The 13,170-nt window shown below is 40.3% G+C and overlaps 1 protein-coding gene across 3 annotated transcripts in view; it reads left to right on the forward strand.

Annotated features, from left to right (window-relative positions):
* LOC140665638 (kin of IRRE-like protein 1) overlaps positions 1-13,170 on the forward strand; it is a 366,422-nt gene that overhangs the window by 46,072 nt on the left and 307,180 nt on the right. The window lies entirely within an intron of this gene.

Below are 13,170 nucleotides of genomic sequence, written 5' to 3' on the forward strand. Positions count from 1 at the left end.
GCGCGTTGTTGTAACTTCGGAGTGCAACGTGAGCGTGTAATGCCGACTACAAACTGTAAGGCGATCTGTCCGTCTATATAATGGCATTTGCTACTCCAAACCGGACTAGACGATTGAACAGTTGGTTGCGTACTTTCCGGTTCGATGAGTACGCTTGTTATTCCCTGGTATCGAGCAACGCCCGAGTTTCAAAATATATCTGTTATGTCTTAGAGAGCAATAATACTCGTGTAATTTGTACGTGACGTAATTAAAGAGCAAGTTACAATAATATCGTAAACGTGTCCGAATTTAGATATATATATATATATACGTATATATATCAAGATGACATAAGATTGTTATATTCGATATGAATTATGAATATTGAGCTTGACTATTTGCTTCAATTAATTTTTCGGATTATGTTTTAATCATTCAACTCATTTGTCTACAATCATCTAACTCTTCCTCCCCTCCTCCGAATGATTTATTTTCGACTTACGCTGTTATTCCGTCCAGTCGCTCGATTCCAATCAATCGAGAGATTTCGGCCGCTGTAATTCTTCTTGATTCCACGTCGCGATCATAGCTTGGGCAACGGCGGCGGCGGGGCGGGGGGGGGGGAGGGGAGGGGAGGTCGGGGGGAGGATGGAAATCCGCACGTATTCCGATCACGAATGCGGTATTCGAGTGACGTCGATGCCCGTAACGACTTTGGACTACAAAACAGGGATGTAACACTCGCGCCGTCGATACACGACAGCTCGGCGCGTCCATACCAAGTGCGGGCAACACGGTCGCGAGAATTTTGACCTGTCCCCCGTATCTCCGGGCCGTTCTCCGTACGCGACACGTAGGGTGACAACGATCCGTTTTATCAGCGGCGCGTCGCGCAACTTGAAGAGCTATTAAAATTCAAGCCTATCGGCGGAATTAAAATATTTCCTCTAATATGCGGTGACAGAGAGAGAGAGAGAGAGAGAGAGAGAAGATGGTGATTATCACGTCTTTGCAGAATTCGCGAGTGCACGTTTCACGACGCACGTACGTCATTCGTTGGAAACTTGGCGCAAACTCGAGCATCATCGGCACCCCCTTACGAATTTTCGAGATCTCGCGCGTGTCTCCAATTCTAGGTCACGTTATACGTTTACCTCTGGCTGGCTCTCTCTAGCTATCTCTCTCTCGCCTTCTCTGCCTCTCCTCCTTATTTTGTCTCCTCGCCCGTGCGACGAAAACTGTGTCTATAGCCTCGCGTACATGTGAACGTGTTCCTAATTCCCAAGTGCGGCCGGGCGAGTATCGATCGAGTGTGTTCGATATCCAGGATCACGTACTCGTAACTCTTCCTTAACCGTCCTCCCGATGTAAACCGCTCCTTATCGCGACCGCTGTAACTTCCCTGGCTCTCGCGAACTTGTGCTAACAGCCGTGTTGACGTTTCGTTTCGAAGATACCCGTTCCGAGACGAACGACCGTAAAATACTTTCAACGCCTAAGATGCGATACAGTGATAATCGCAAATCTTAATCATTGTAATTGAAGAACTATTTTTCTTTCATTCTTTCTCTTCCTACTTATATAAAAAGATCTTTTCGCTATTTTTTTTTTTTCTTTATTATTTCCTTACATATGATGGTGCTTTTGCTTTTTAAATAACGATAAGGAGATTTCCTCTCGTAAATAAGTGATTGAATAATCGATAGTAGATATAGTAATCTTTACTCGCTTTTCCAAATTAGCGATCGTAAAATGTTTTTAACGCTATAATATGAAATATAGTGATCATGTCAAATCTTAATAACTGTAATTAAAGAACTGTTTTTCCTTTTATTTTTTTACTGCCTAAATCTTTTCGCCAGTTTTTACTCTTTATTATCTTCTTACATATGCTCGTGCTTCTGCTTCTTAAATAATGATAAGGGGATTTTCCTTCGTGAATAAGTGACTGAATAATCGAACAGAGGGCGCAGATAATAATCTTTACTCGCTTTCTCGGGATATGAGGACAATGGTACTTGCGGAAGGCAATAGTCCGATTAATAGAAGCGCGTGCGGGCGTAATCGCGCGCGAGTCGGCTTCGTCTTTGCTATTATCGCTGCCTATTACTAGCGAGATAGCATTAGTAACGCGACATTGCCATCAGCTCGATCTCACTTGGGTGTCGACGGCGTGGTTACCAGAAATACCCCCGGAGATAAACTCCTATCGATTATCAATCTGCCAGGCGGATGCGCACAGCCCAATCGATAATCGACTTGATAAGGCCCCCGATGGGATTCAATATTGGTCGTCGCGTATCCGGTAATGGTAGTCGAAGGAGAAACGTAAATCGATCCGTGAGGCTTTGGCGTCTCCGTCGCGTCGTCGCATTAACAATCTGTCGATTATCAATTGACCGGTAAAATTGAGCTCGTCCATCAGGCAAGAGGGTGGCTTGATAAAGCTTCCGCCTAACGAGCTTCAATATCCCACACGCGATGTCGCATTGTCAAACAATAGAAATCGAAAGAGAAACCCCGAGCCAGCAATAGCGTCGCTCACTGATGGTTCGGTAAAATAAAAATGTGATTGCGTCGACGCGATTTCCCGACATGTAGGTACGTAGGGCAGTTGGATCAGTCGGAGGGTCTCTCAAGGGACCGACGTTTCCGGAACGATTTTTCCCGGCGCGGCGGTCAGTAGATTTGAAAATAATATCACGCGTCAGCAATCCGAGTGTCATTTTCAACTTTGTACTGTCCAAGAACCCAGCGCGTGTAAAATAATAAAATGCAATAGCGTCGAATTTATTTTTTTTTTCTTGCGAGATTGATAGTTACTTTGCAAGAAATGTACGCGGTGACATCTCTTAAGATAATACGGTCCTGAATAAAATAGGACGGGACATATTGTGAGGAAAAAAAAAGAAAAATATCCTTTTTTTCAGATTTTTCTTTTGTATCGCTGTCGTGTATCGAGAGACATCAAACCAGAATAGTTTTGAAAAGAAACATATCAATTGTTGTTTTCGCTAGAAACAAATGAGTTTTGCGTGTTTTGTTCGTGTTTTTATTATTATCTATTATCTATTGTATCTAGATGTAAGTAAATGAATCGTTTATCGATTTTCAATAATTAAGCGTCTTGGCATATTTCTTCTCGGAACAATGATTCTTTCATTTGTCAGGCAGCATCTTGGCGTTAAAGTCCATTTTTCTCTTTTTCCCACTTTTATTAATCCTTTTGAACTGACATCTTTGTCGCAAACGCGACAAGGATTCAATTTCGCTAATAATTAACACGGCAAAGTCAAACTCGTCTTCCTTGTTTAGATACATGCTATTGAATATCATGATCAAGCAACAGACATAGATGAACTGAAACTTTGCTCGGCATATTTGTTTCTCGGTCGCATTCCTGTGCTGTTTCATTGTCTACTCCCTTATTCATCGCGACGGCTAATCAGTGCTTTCTATCTTGCTTTCAATCAAAAGACGATTCTTCTCGCCCTTCGCGCGGTTGTTGTTTCGTTGTCAAAGGTAGATTTCCAGACAGACAAAATGCCAAAGGGTTGCAGAACATTATACGACGACGCGTCTCAATTTAAGATCTTCCATTATTCTCGCGCTCTGTCCAATATGTTAACGCAACGCTACTTGTTAAAGAAATTTTACAAAATAGCGTATTTGTGATTTATATAAGAGATAATATAAATAATTCAATATGACTTATATTTTTATATTGCTTTATTTTAATTAGTAAGAGTGGATTGAAATAATTGTATTTTGCTTATTTTTATGATATATAATATATTATAGATGGATTCGCGGTTATATTTCATTATTGATTTATTCGCCAATTATTTATTCTTATCGGCTATAAGAAGTTTACTTCAAATTTTACAGCCAATCGATACGTAGATTTAAAAAGAAAAAAAAAAAAAAAAAAAAAAAACAGATGAGAACGCAAGAGAATCGTTAGGAATTTAAAGAACGATAAAAAGTGTCGCTGGCAGATTATTAAATCCAGTCGATCGTTGCATAATGTCGAGGGCGAAATCAGATAAGAGATCCATCGACATGGAATACACACGCGAATACCGATATCCCGTTTACATCTGACGAATTTATGTTCGTGGTTGGTAGCAACAACCGTCATCGATCCACCTCGTCGATAGAATCGCATTGCGACTCGAATTTCGACTTGTTATACCGACCCGGTGATTAAACATCGACAGTCGCGCATTCGCGCTTCGTATGCGCGTTACGGATCGGTTGTATCAATGCGCGAATTAGCGCGAATTTATGGTCCGTATTCGTATAATTAGTTTTCGCGTTTCGCCGATACGGTATAAATTAGCGAGACGCGGTGATGGATTTATTTTGTCTCTGGAAAAAAAAAACATGACCAATCGTCATGCGACGCGTTGGCTGAGCGTTTGCGCGGTTATTTAATACGTTACGCGCGTTAATGGATGATACGAATTTAGCCGTTGTAAATTCTCGATTAGGGTAATATATCAAATTACAAGACGGTAAAACATCAAAGACACGAATGGACGATATAGCGTTTCTTGCGTTACGTTTCGTTAAACTTACGTTGCATGATCACTGGCTGTTAAAGGTATATACTTCGGTTAATTTATTGCATTTTTCCATGCGCGCCTTTGAAATAAATGCAGTGCGAAGGAATCGCTTTTATGCCTGCCGTTTACGTCGATACCGCGACTGTAATTCCTCTGCACGTTTGGCACAGTTGAACGAGGTAGCTAATTAAACATTTTTGTGGACGTGCACTTTGAAAAAATATAATTTTGAATATTTTCAGAAAATCATAATTTTTTCTATTTCTTCTTTTGTTTTATCCCGAGTTTTTCGTTTACCGGACAGAACGGTTTCCATATTAAAACCCGAGAATGCGCAAAAGCCGTGCAGGAAATTACAGAGCCAACACAAGTATTCGTCGACTCATTATTAAACATATATAAAAACTCATATATACAAATGCAAATCTCGTAGGTGATAAAAAAGCGTTAAATATAAATTCTTGTGAAAGAATTCTACACGCAGAAACTGCTTTTGTATATGTTATAATTTCGAGAGCGCTTGGTATTTGAATATTTTCATTTTCTCCATCGAAATCATCAGTTGTGCATATTTATGTAATTCTTTACTCTAGTAAATTATAATTATGAAAGTCATTATTTATTTATTTAAAAAATCAATTTAAAAATTTATAACTAAAAGGACGATATCTAAATGTTGACGCAAATAAAATTTTTTTTCAAATTGGAATGATAAAAAAAAGAGTTAAAATTGTAGCTTTATAAAGAGAGAGAGAGAGAGAGAGAGATAGAGACAGAGTAATCGTAATAATTTTAAAAATTTATATACACAATGAAAGGTACAATAAGAATGTCATTGTTGCGACGTGCGTAAAATGCGTGTCGGATCATTCGCGTTGTTCGGATACCGCGAGATTGTTCATGCGACGGTAAACAACTACCATCAGTTATACACGTCACATCGTACGTGCGCAAAAGCAGCGCAGAGAGCGATTCACTGACAACGACGTTGCGGTAACCTTTTTTTTTCCAACCCCGTGCATCCCCATGCCCCACGATGCAGAATCGGATAGGTGTTGCGCGCCTCGATCACGCGGCGTTGCGCTTTTTTATTGCCCCAACGAGCAGTGTCCCGTGCGCGCGCGACAACGCTCGCCTAAGGTGGTATAAAAGCAGTTTCCCTTTATGGGAACGCCGCCGTAAAGCGGAAAAAGAGGATAGCGTGGATAATTACCCCGCCAATAACCCGTTGCACGTAGACCCTCGATATTCGTCCCCCTTTCCGATGGCTAAGGGAAACCGCGTTCGGTTATGAAGGAATGATTACGCATGACGGCGCGAATCCAGCGGGCGCGTTTGGGTGAGGTCATCTGACGGAATTATATACATTGTTGGAGGAGAAAGAAAGACTGTTATATGCTGCAGGCGCCTCGTGAGTATTTTATTAACCTGTAAAAAGCGACTATAATCGTCGACTTAAATTAACGTTGAAATTGTGCGTGTCTTTAGTAGCGCGGAAAAAACGCGCGTTTCAAAACAGTTTATAACAAACGCGAAAAATTTCTTTGTCGAGATCGCGAGACACTGTTCCAGTCCCGATATATTCTAATATATTTGTTATTATATTTACGGAGTAAATAATCTATGAGTATGATGATTTGCGAGAAAAGTTTGAAAGAGTAAACGTTCGTTATTTTATATATAAAGATGTAAACTTTTCTCGTTTGATACGAGATTTACCTACGGTACAAAAACTGAGATTCGGTTCATGAACAAATTTGGATCCCGGAGAAAAATGCTTAGAACATTCATCCTCGCAAAACAGCTTATATCCTGTTAGAGCAAAATCGGGGGATGATATTTCTGGGGTATCTTGCGCGATAAAAGGCAAAAAAGGATATTGCTCGGAGGGTTGTCTTTTCTATCGCGTCAGCAGAAATTTTCGAGCGTTTGATGGGTGCACAAATGCGTGATTCTGCGTATAACGTAAACAAAATAAGTAAAGAGAACACATGGTGCACGCGACAATGATTAAATCGCTCTACCCTGGTTTTTTCTCTGATAGATTTTATTTTACAAAAATTTAAATGAGCTTGTACCCATCGCATAGCTTTTTTTCTAAAAGGGTATATTTATATATGCTACATAAGAAATGAAAAAGAGAGAGAGAGAGAGAAAATGTGACCTCATTAAATATGACCTCGTGAACTTTTAAAATAAGCCCTATATTGTCTTAGAAAAAAGTGGAATAATATATTAAGATATTAATAGAAAATTAACATAATGCTTTAAAAATAACAAACTGATGATGAATATTACAATGAAAGCTTTCATTTTATTTTAGAGAGACGATTGTATTATACAATATATTGAAATTTCTATTCTAAAATTGAACTAGATTAAATTTTAGTGAATATTCTTAATTATAATATTGTGAGGTATTCTATATTCAGTTACCAAGAAAATTTTATTTATAAATTAAAATTGGAAAAATTGGTTTTCATTTTTTTCCGAAGGATCTATATTTATCATTCGCGTCGCAGATTTCTCGATAGGGAGAATAGCCTTCCCTATTCGATGCTATTTGATGAAAGAGAATGCCGGAAACTTCTTGAAAATATCATCGACCTGGGCGCAGAAGGGGGCGCGATGTGCGATATTAAGTTCTCGATGAGAGTGACTTTATATAGGCAGAAACACACCGACCGGAAGAAAGGAAGGAAGTAAGCACGGAAAAGTTGAGAAACTCGAGAACTCAGCATCTTCCCGGTTAAGGCTCGGCGGGTCGCGAAGAGAGAGCGAGGGAGAGTATAAAGGCGACACCACATAACTTCTACCGCATATTGGTCGACAGGTCGAGGAGTAACGGGAGGGTGGTTACGCGGAGGGACGAGAGCGCGAAGAGGGCTGGAGGGAGGGAAAATGTCATATCCAATATTATCGAACGAGTTCCAGAGTCTGACGCTCTGTATGGGGATTTCGATGAGGCGGACCAGCCGTGGAAGAAGACGGTGAAGGAAAAGGGGGAAGGGAGGTGGTAGGTAGGGAGGGGTGAGTTGCAATCTCGCAGTTTGACTTGGGGTGCGCGCGTCATGTTTAAGCGGCAATTTTGGCATCCTGCAGACCCCGGCCCCACCTTCTTCAACCGCCGTCGTCGGTTCAATTCCCACCCTCCCAGGACCGGCGGTACCACCCTTTTAGGATCCTTATGTCCCCCCCGAGGGGTTGCCTCGCCTGCTACTGACAGATAGGACGAAACTCGCGTTTCCAGTACAGCCGAAGCATTGGAATTGCACCAATACATTGCGGATTCTAGAAACGGCGACGCGGTTGCTTTACGCGATCTATAGGATCGAGTCGTATGCGTTGTTGAAACGATGGCTCTCACGCGACGGCTTCCAAGTAAATATACAGAGGATAAATAATAAGTTTTACTCGCGCTTGTGTTCACAGCCGTTGGGAGCTCGATGTGGATTTATACACCGCGATCGTAGTTTATCAATTTTGTATCAATTTTTCCGCGCGAAGAGAGAAAAAGTATACTACTGTAAACTTCTTTTGCAATCGCGTATAATAATACGCAATAGCTAGAAAAATATTAAATATCTACCGAATACACTTTTGGAAATAAAATCAAAGAGGAGACCTATTCCGATAATGTTGTGTTGTAACTATTTCTTGTAAATATTATTTTAAGTTCCATCCCTAGACTTTAGAAAATGTTATATAAATAACGTTACGCGATCTTAATTGTTTCGTGAGAAAGCTGAAGACCCAGCACTTCGTTTCGCTTAATTTTACATCGATACAATGGCTGACCCTTGGAGACACCGTCAGGACTATTAACCTAAACAATCTTTCCATCGATAACCGTTTAAGCCACTTAAACTCTAGCCGACCGGAACGAGCGAGGATTAAAAGTACGAGCGATTAAGGTTAATTTTCTTTAAGTACCCTGTTAACAGTGCGATAACATTGAGCGGCGAGCGATAAAATTATCGGGAGCTGCGAAAAAAGCACGCTGCGGTCAGTATGTGCGCGCGAAGGGTGGAAAGAAGAGTAAAAAAAAAAAAGAGAAAAAAATAACGATGTCGCCCGAGCACGTCTCGCCATGAAATATATTTCGCCGACTCAGCCCACGGTACGATCGTTTTGCCGAAGGAAAGAATCGAACGGGAGCCGTGGACTCGGGGTCGCCGAAGAGTAGCAAGAGGCGACTTAAAGGGAGGGGGAAACGGAAGTTCACGGGAGAATTCACGGCGATTTTCTCGAGCTGATTCGGACTCGCCGAGTGTATTCCCGTATTACGATAAACGTCGTTTAGGTTGAGGAAAGAAATGGATAATTTCACATAAAATCGATCGATTTTCGCTGAAAACGCGATTCTACGTCGCGTTTTCGTTTTTCATATAAACCTCCGTCAGCGTATAAATTTATGTTTAATAACCGGCCGCGCGAATTTCATTTCAATCAGCAGGAAATAGGTTGCGCGGCTGTCGTTTATAATCGGATCATTAATTAGAAACTGACATCGTATGTGCATCAGACAGCGGGGCAATAACGGAGGAAGACGGTCGTGGTTTTGCCTCGGAGAAAATTACGGTATCGCCGTTGATTGATCGGGCAATTAATTAGACATTGACGCTCGCCTGCTTGTAGCTCAGCTTCGTGCTCTCGCGTGAATTTGGAATGTAAGATATACTGCGGACGTTTAAGTCGGCTGCAGTTGCAGCATCTCCTCCCTCTTTAATGTAACGACGCGACTAACGAACCGTGACTACGGAATAAATGTAACCCACTTCGTGAAACGAGTATAGCGGTAACTGTAATTGAGCTATCGACAAGAAAATAAATCAAATCGTATCGACTCGTTATAGATAGAGCCAATTATGCTCCATAACATTATTTCCCCTTTCTCTCTCTCTCTCTCTCTCTCTCTCTCTCTTTCTCTTTATATATGTAAATATATATTTATATGTATTTTCTTTATTTTATTTTTTCCGTAATTTTAAACGCAATATTTGTCTGCGCGTTAATTTTAATGAAGAAATTTTACATAAAACCGTCCGGTACATTACATTGATATGCCAATCGAGTTTATCAATTTCATATCATTAGATTAATTAAAATACATTATCTAAAAACAGTCTTTTATTATTATAATTTCTATGCAAAATATAATACATATACGTATTGTGGGGTCAACGTTATTATTGCAAGAGAATCTGTATAGTGCCGTAATATAACTATCGTTAATAGTTTAATTAATATAATAATAATCAACGAGCGCGGAATGGCATTTAAATTTTGTTATTAATTAATTTTCGTCGATCGAATATAACAGGATTCACTATCTTCCCATTCTTGTCATATATATACGCGCGCGCACGATCAATCAAAATTGTGATAGAGCAAAAGTTAGTCGTTTTAGCTTCTTGGGTGGTGTCACTTCAAGTTTTCCAGTATTCCCTCGCGATTCACACAGTTTGTCCATCAGCGGAGGATAAAGTGACACGCATGAAGGAATTTGCTCGAAAAAATGTGCCGCCTCTGCGGAAATAAATCTCGCTGTATTTCTTTCGCCGGAGCTTCGTCAAAGTCGAAAACAGACGTGTCGTTTCGCCACTTGGACCGAACAGGCAAGGTCACGCCGATTTTTTTCTTTTATTTCCGATGATGGGGATGAGGGGAAGAGGAAGAGATGGGGATGAGAAACCGCTAGTTTCTATCATACATCATCGCGCGCGACTATTTCGAGATGACGTCGCGCACGGCCTTTTGCGGACCTTTTTTTTTTCAGTATATATATATATATATATACATATATATATACACCAGCGCGATTCGAGGCACAAACACGCGCAAGGATATATAAATTCCCACGGGAACTTTATTAATGACAGAAAGCTGATTAACGATCGGCGCTCTCTGCTTGTCTGCTCTAACTCACTCGCACTCGTCTTATTGCAGTCGTAGTTCTCTTCCACCCTCTCCCTCGCTACGTTATGTTCGTATATGTACTATGTACTATGGGCGATTCGAAATGTATACCGTCTCCCCATTGCCCATTAAATCCTTTAGAACGCCGCTATTCTCGCTAATGAGAATACCTTGAGAACACGCCGAGCAGTGTTTCATAAGCGTGGAAGGTGCGAATAATTTATACGAGAGACGGTATAATTGCACGATACTTACGTTAACAATTAATACAAAATTATACGTAGGTATCGTCGTTACGAGATTGCCATTCTTATTTTCGCTCGTAAAATTGCATGAAGACACGTAAAAAAAAACTTGTATAAGAATACCGACTGTCATAAAAGAATTTGCGCAGTTTCTTTTACTTCTGCAGTTCATCGTGCTTCTCATTCCGGTTAGCGTTAAACAAAGGGCCGCAAAATAATCGTTTAAAAGGCGAGAATTCGCCGCAATGCATTTTGTTAATAGACTAGTATTATCGTACGTTACACCGTTTGCGCGTATCTCTGCGCTAGTTTTTAATTATTAAAATAAATAGCTTTATAAATAAAAAAGCGTAAGCATGCGCACTTTATGAAAATATAAGCTCATATATCGAAAGAAAGAGGAAGAAAGAGAGAGAGAGAGACAATAATTTTTTTTAATTCGTTATTGTTTTTTTTTTTTATTACACTTATGTATATATGTTACATGCCTCTCTTTCCAGAGATTATCGGGCGCGATTGAGCCAACAGGTAGAATCTTGCACCTTCCGTTACCTTGTTTGGAGTTTAGATGAATGTGTCTTACCTCTGAGGACCTCCACTAACCGAGCTCGGCATTTAACTTGCTAATATCATATTCATTGTATATTCATCGTTGGCACGGAACAGTCCGTACCTTTATAGGTAACGCTTGTTTTCGTACGTTCACCTGTATCAACGTTATTCCACTGTATGATACCGAGGTAAAAATTTATTTATCAATTGGACAGGTTAATAAAAGGTCGATTTATACATACATAAAAAGAAATAAAAGTTTTGAAAGCTTCTGCTTTTTTTTAGATTTATTCATCCTTTTATTCAATTTGAAAAGTTATATATTTCTATTTTTTGAAATTCTCTTACTTTACACGTTTCAATTTTTTATTCGAATATTACATTTTTGATTAACACGATCTCGACTCGCAACTTTGCTCTCGTTTCTCGCAAATATTCCTCGCAAATATTCCTCGCGTAGCCTTTTGATGAATGAACGTAGATTATTCCTTAAATTAAAACACGTTTTCAACGAGGGCGCATGCAATGCGATTTTTTTTCAATATTTTTAGCTGAGCTTGGAAAGCGCGGTTGGAAGGTCACATCTAACGCCCATCCAATTTATCAAGCGTAATCAAAATATAAGGCAGTAACCGCATTAATCGCGACAATCAATCATGTAAGGGAACCCGGACTTACCCGCAAACTTGGTAACTTATCGTCCGTGGCCATTTATAGTTTGGCCAACTTCGCATTGCCGGCACTTTAGTAAACACTTTGCCGTGGTGTAAAAGCCGGGTATATCGCGCGGTATCTCTTAAATAACTGATCTTCCTACAATACTTCACGGAATCTTTAATGAAGCTGTTCATTAGATGGTTTTAAATTCACGGCTTTATTTATTTAACGTATTTATTCAAATCCGTCTGGCCTCGAAATAAAAAGTTATATAAAGTAGCGGTATCTGCCATATATCTCCTATATTTGCACAAGTCCTTTTAATCTTTGCGAGATGCAATGTTTTAAACATTCCTTCGCGGAGAACACATGGTATATACACACATCTTCTTTATATCTTTGAGCTCCCGCAAAGTTTTTGTCACTCACGGGACAAAATTACTACGATCGTCCGTATAGCCGTCTTTCTTCCACGTGTAACGTTAATGTCTGTGACCGGGATGACGCTTTGTTTGTCAGCGGCAAGACAAAGATCCTGGAATTAACAGAAGTTCATTGAACGCAGTCTCGCCGTCCAAATCGTGTCTCCCCGCTTTCGTCCAGTATCCTCCACTATTTCGTTGAATTTCGATGGACTCCCCGAGTCGATACACGCTCCCGAATGAAAGAGTAGAAAGCTAGGCGAGGGCAATCGTCCGAAATGGAGGAGGTAGAGGCCAATTTTCTTACGACGCTGCTTCGGGAGCGGCGGTGACTACGTGAGAGTCGTGAGCAGAATTCTGTTTACCCTTCGCTCGAGCAAACCATTTGTTCCATCCACTCCACATTCCTCTCCTCTGCTTCTACTAGCTCTCCTCTACCGCGTCGCACTCTCTCTCGCTGGCAATTCGCCGTCCCAGTTGCATTGACTAAAAACGACGATGTGCCAAGGGCGATGTACTTCGGCAACAAGCTAGATAGCTTTAATTATCTCGGTTTGCGGATAAAGTAGGCGAGTAATTTCGATATAATTGGGCCCTTACGTTTTTTTTTCCGCCTGATTTTACGACATCTCATGAACAACGTTAATTGCGCAATTTTATTTCTGCCTTGCAACTTATTGCCACGATGCCTTTTAGTTTTAAAACTTTCGCGTTACACAAGATTTTACGTAATCCAATAGCGGGAGAGAAAAAAAAGAAGCCTCTCGGATTTTTTCTTATTAACTAAATCTATGATTTCGTAATTAAGCGTACTTTCATTATGGA

The sequence above is a fragment of the Anoplolepis gracilipes genome, chromosome 5, assembly GCF_047496725.1.
Source record: "Anoplolepis gracilipes chromosome 5, ASM4749672v1, whole genome shotgun sequence".
Taxonomy (NCBI): Eukaryota; Metazoa; Arthropoda; class Insecta; order Hymenoptera; family Formicidae; genus Anoplolepis; species Anoplolepis gracilipes.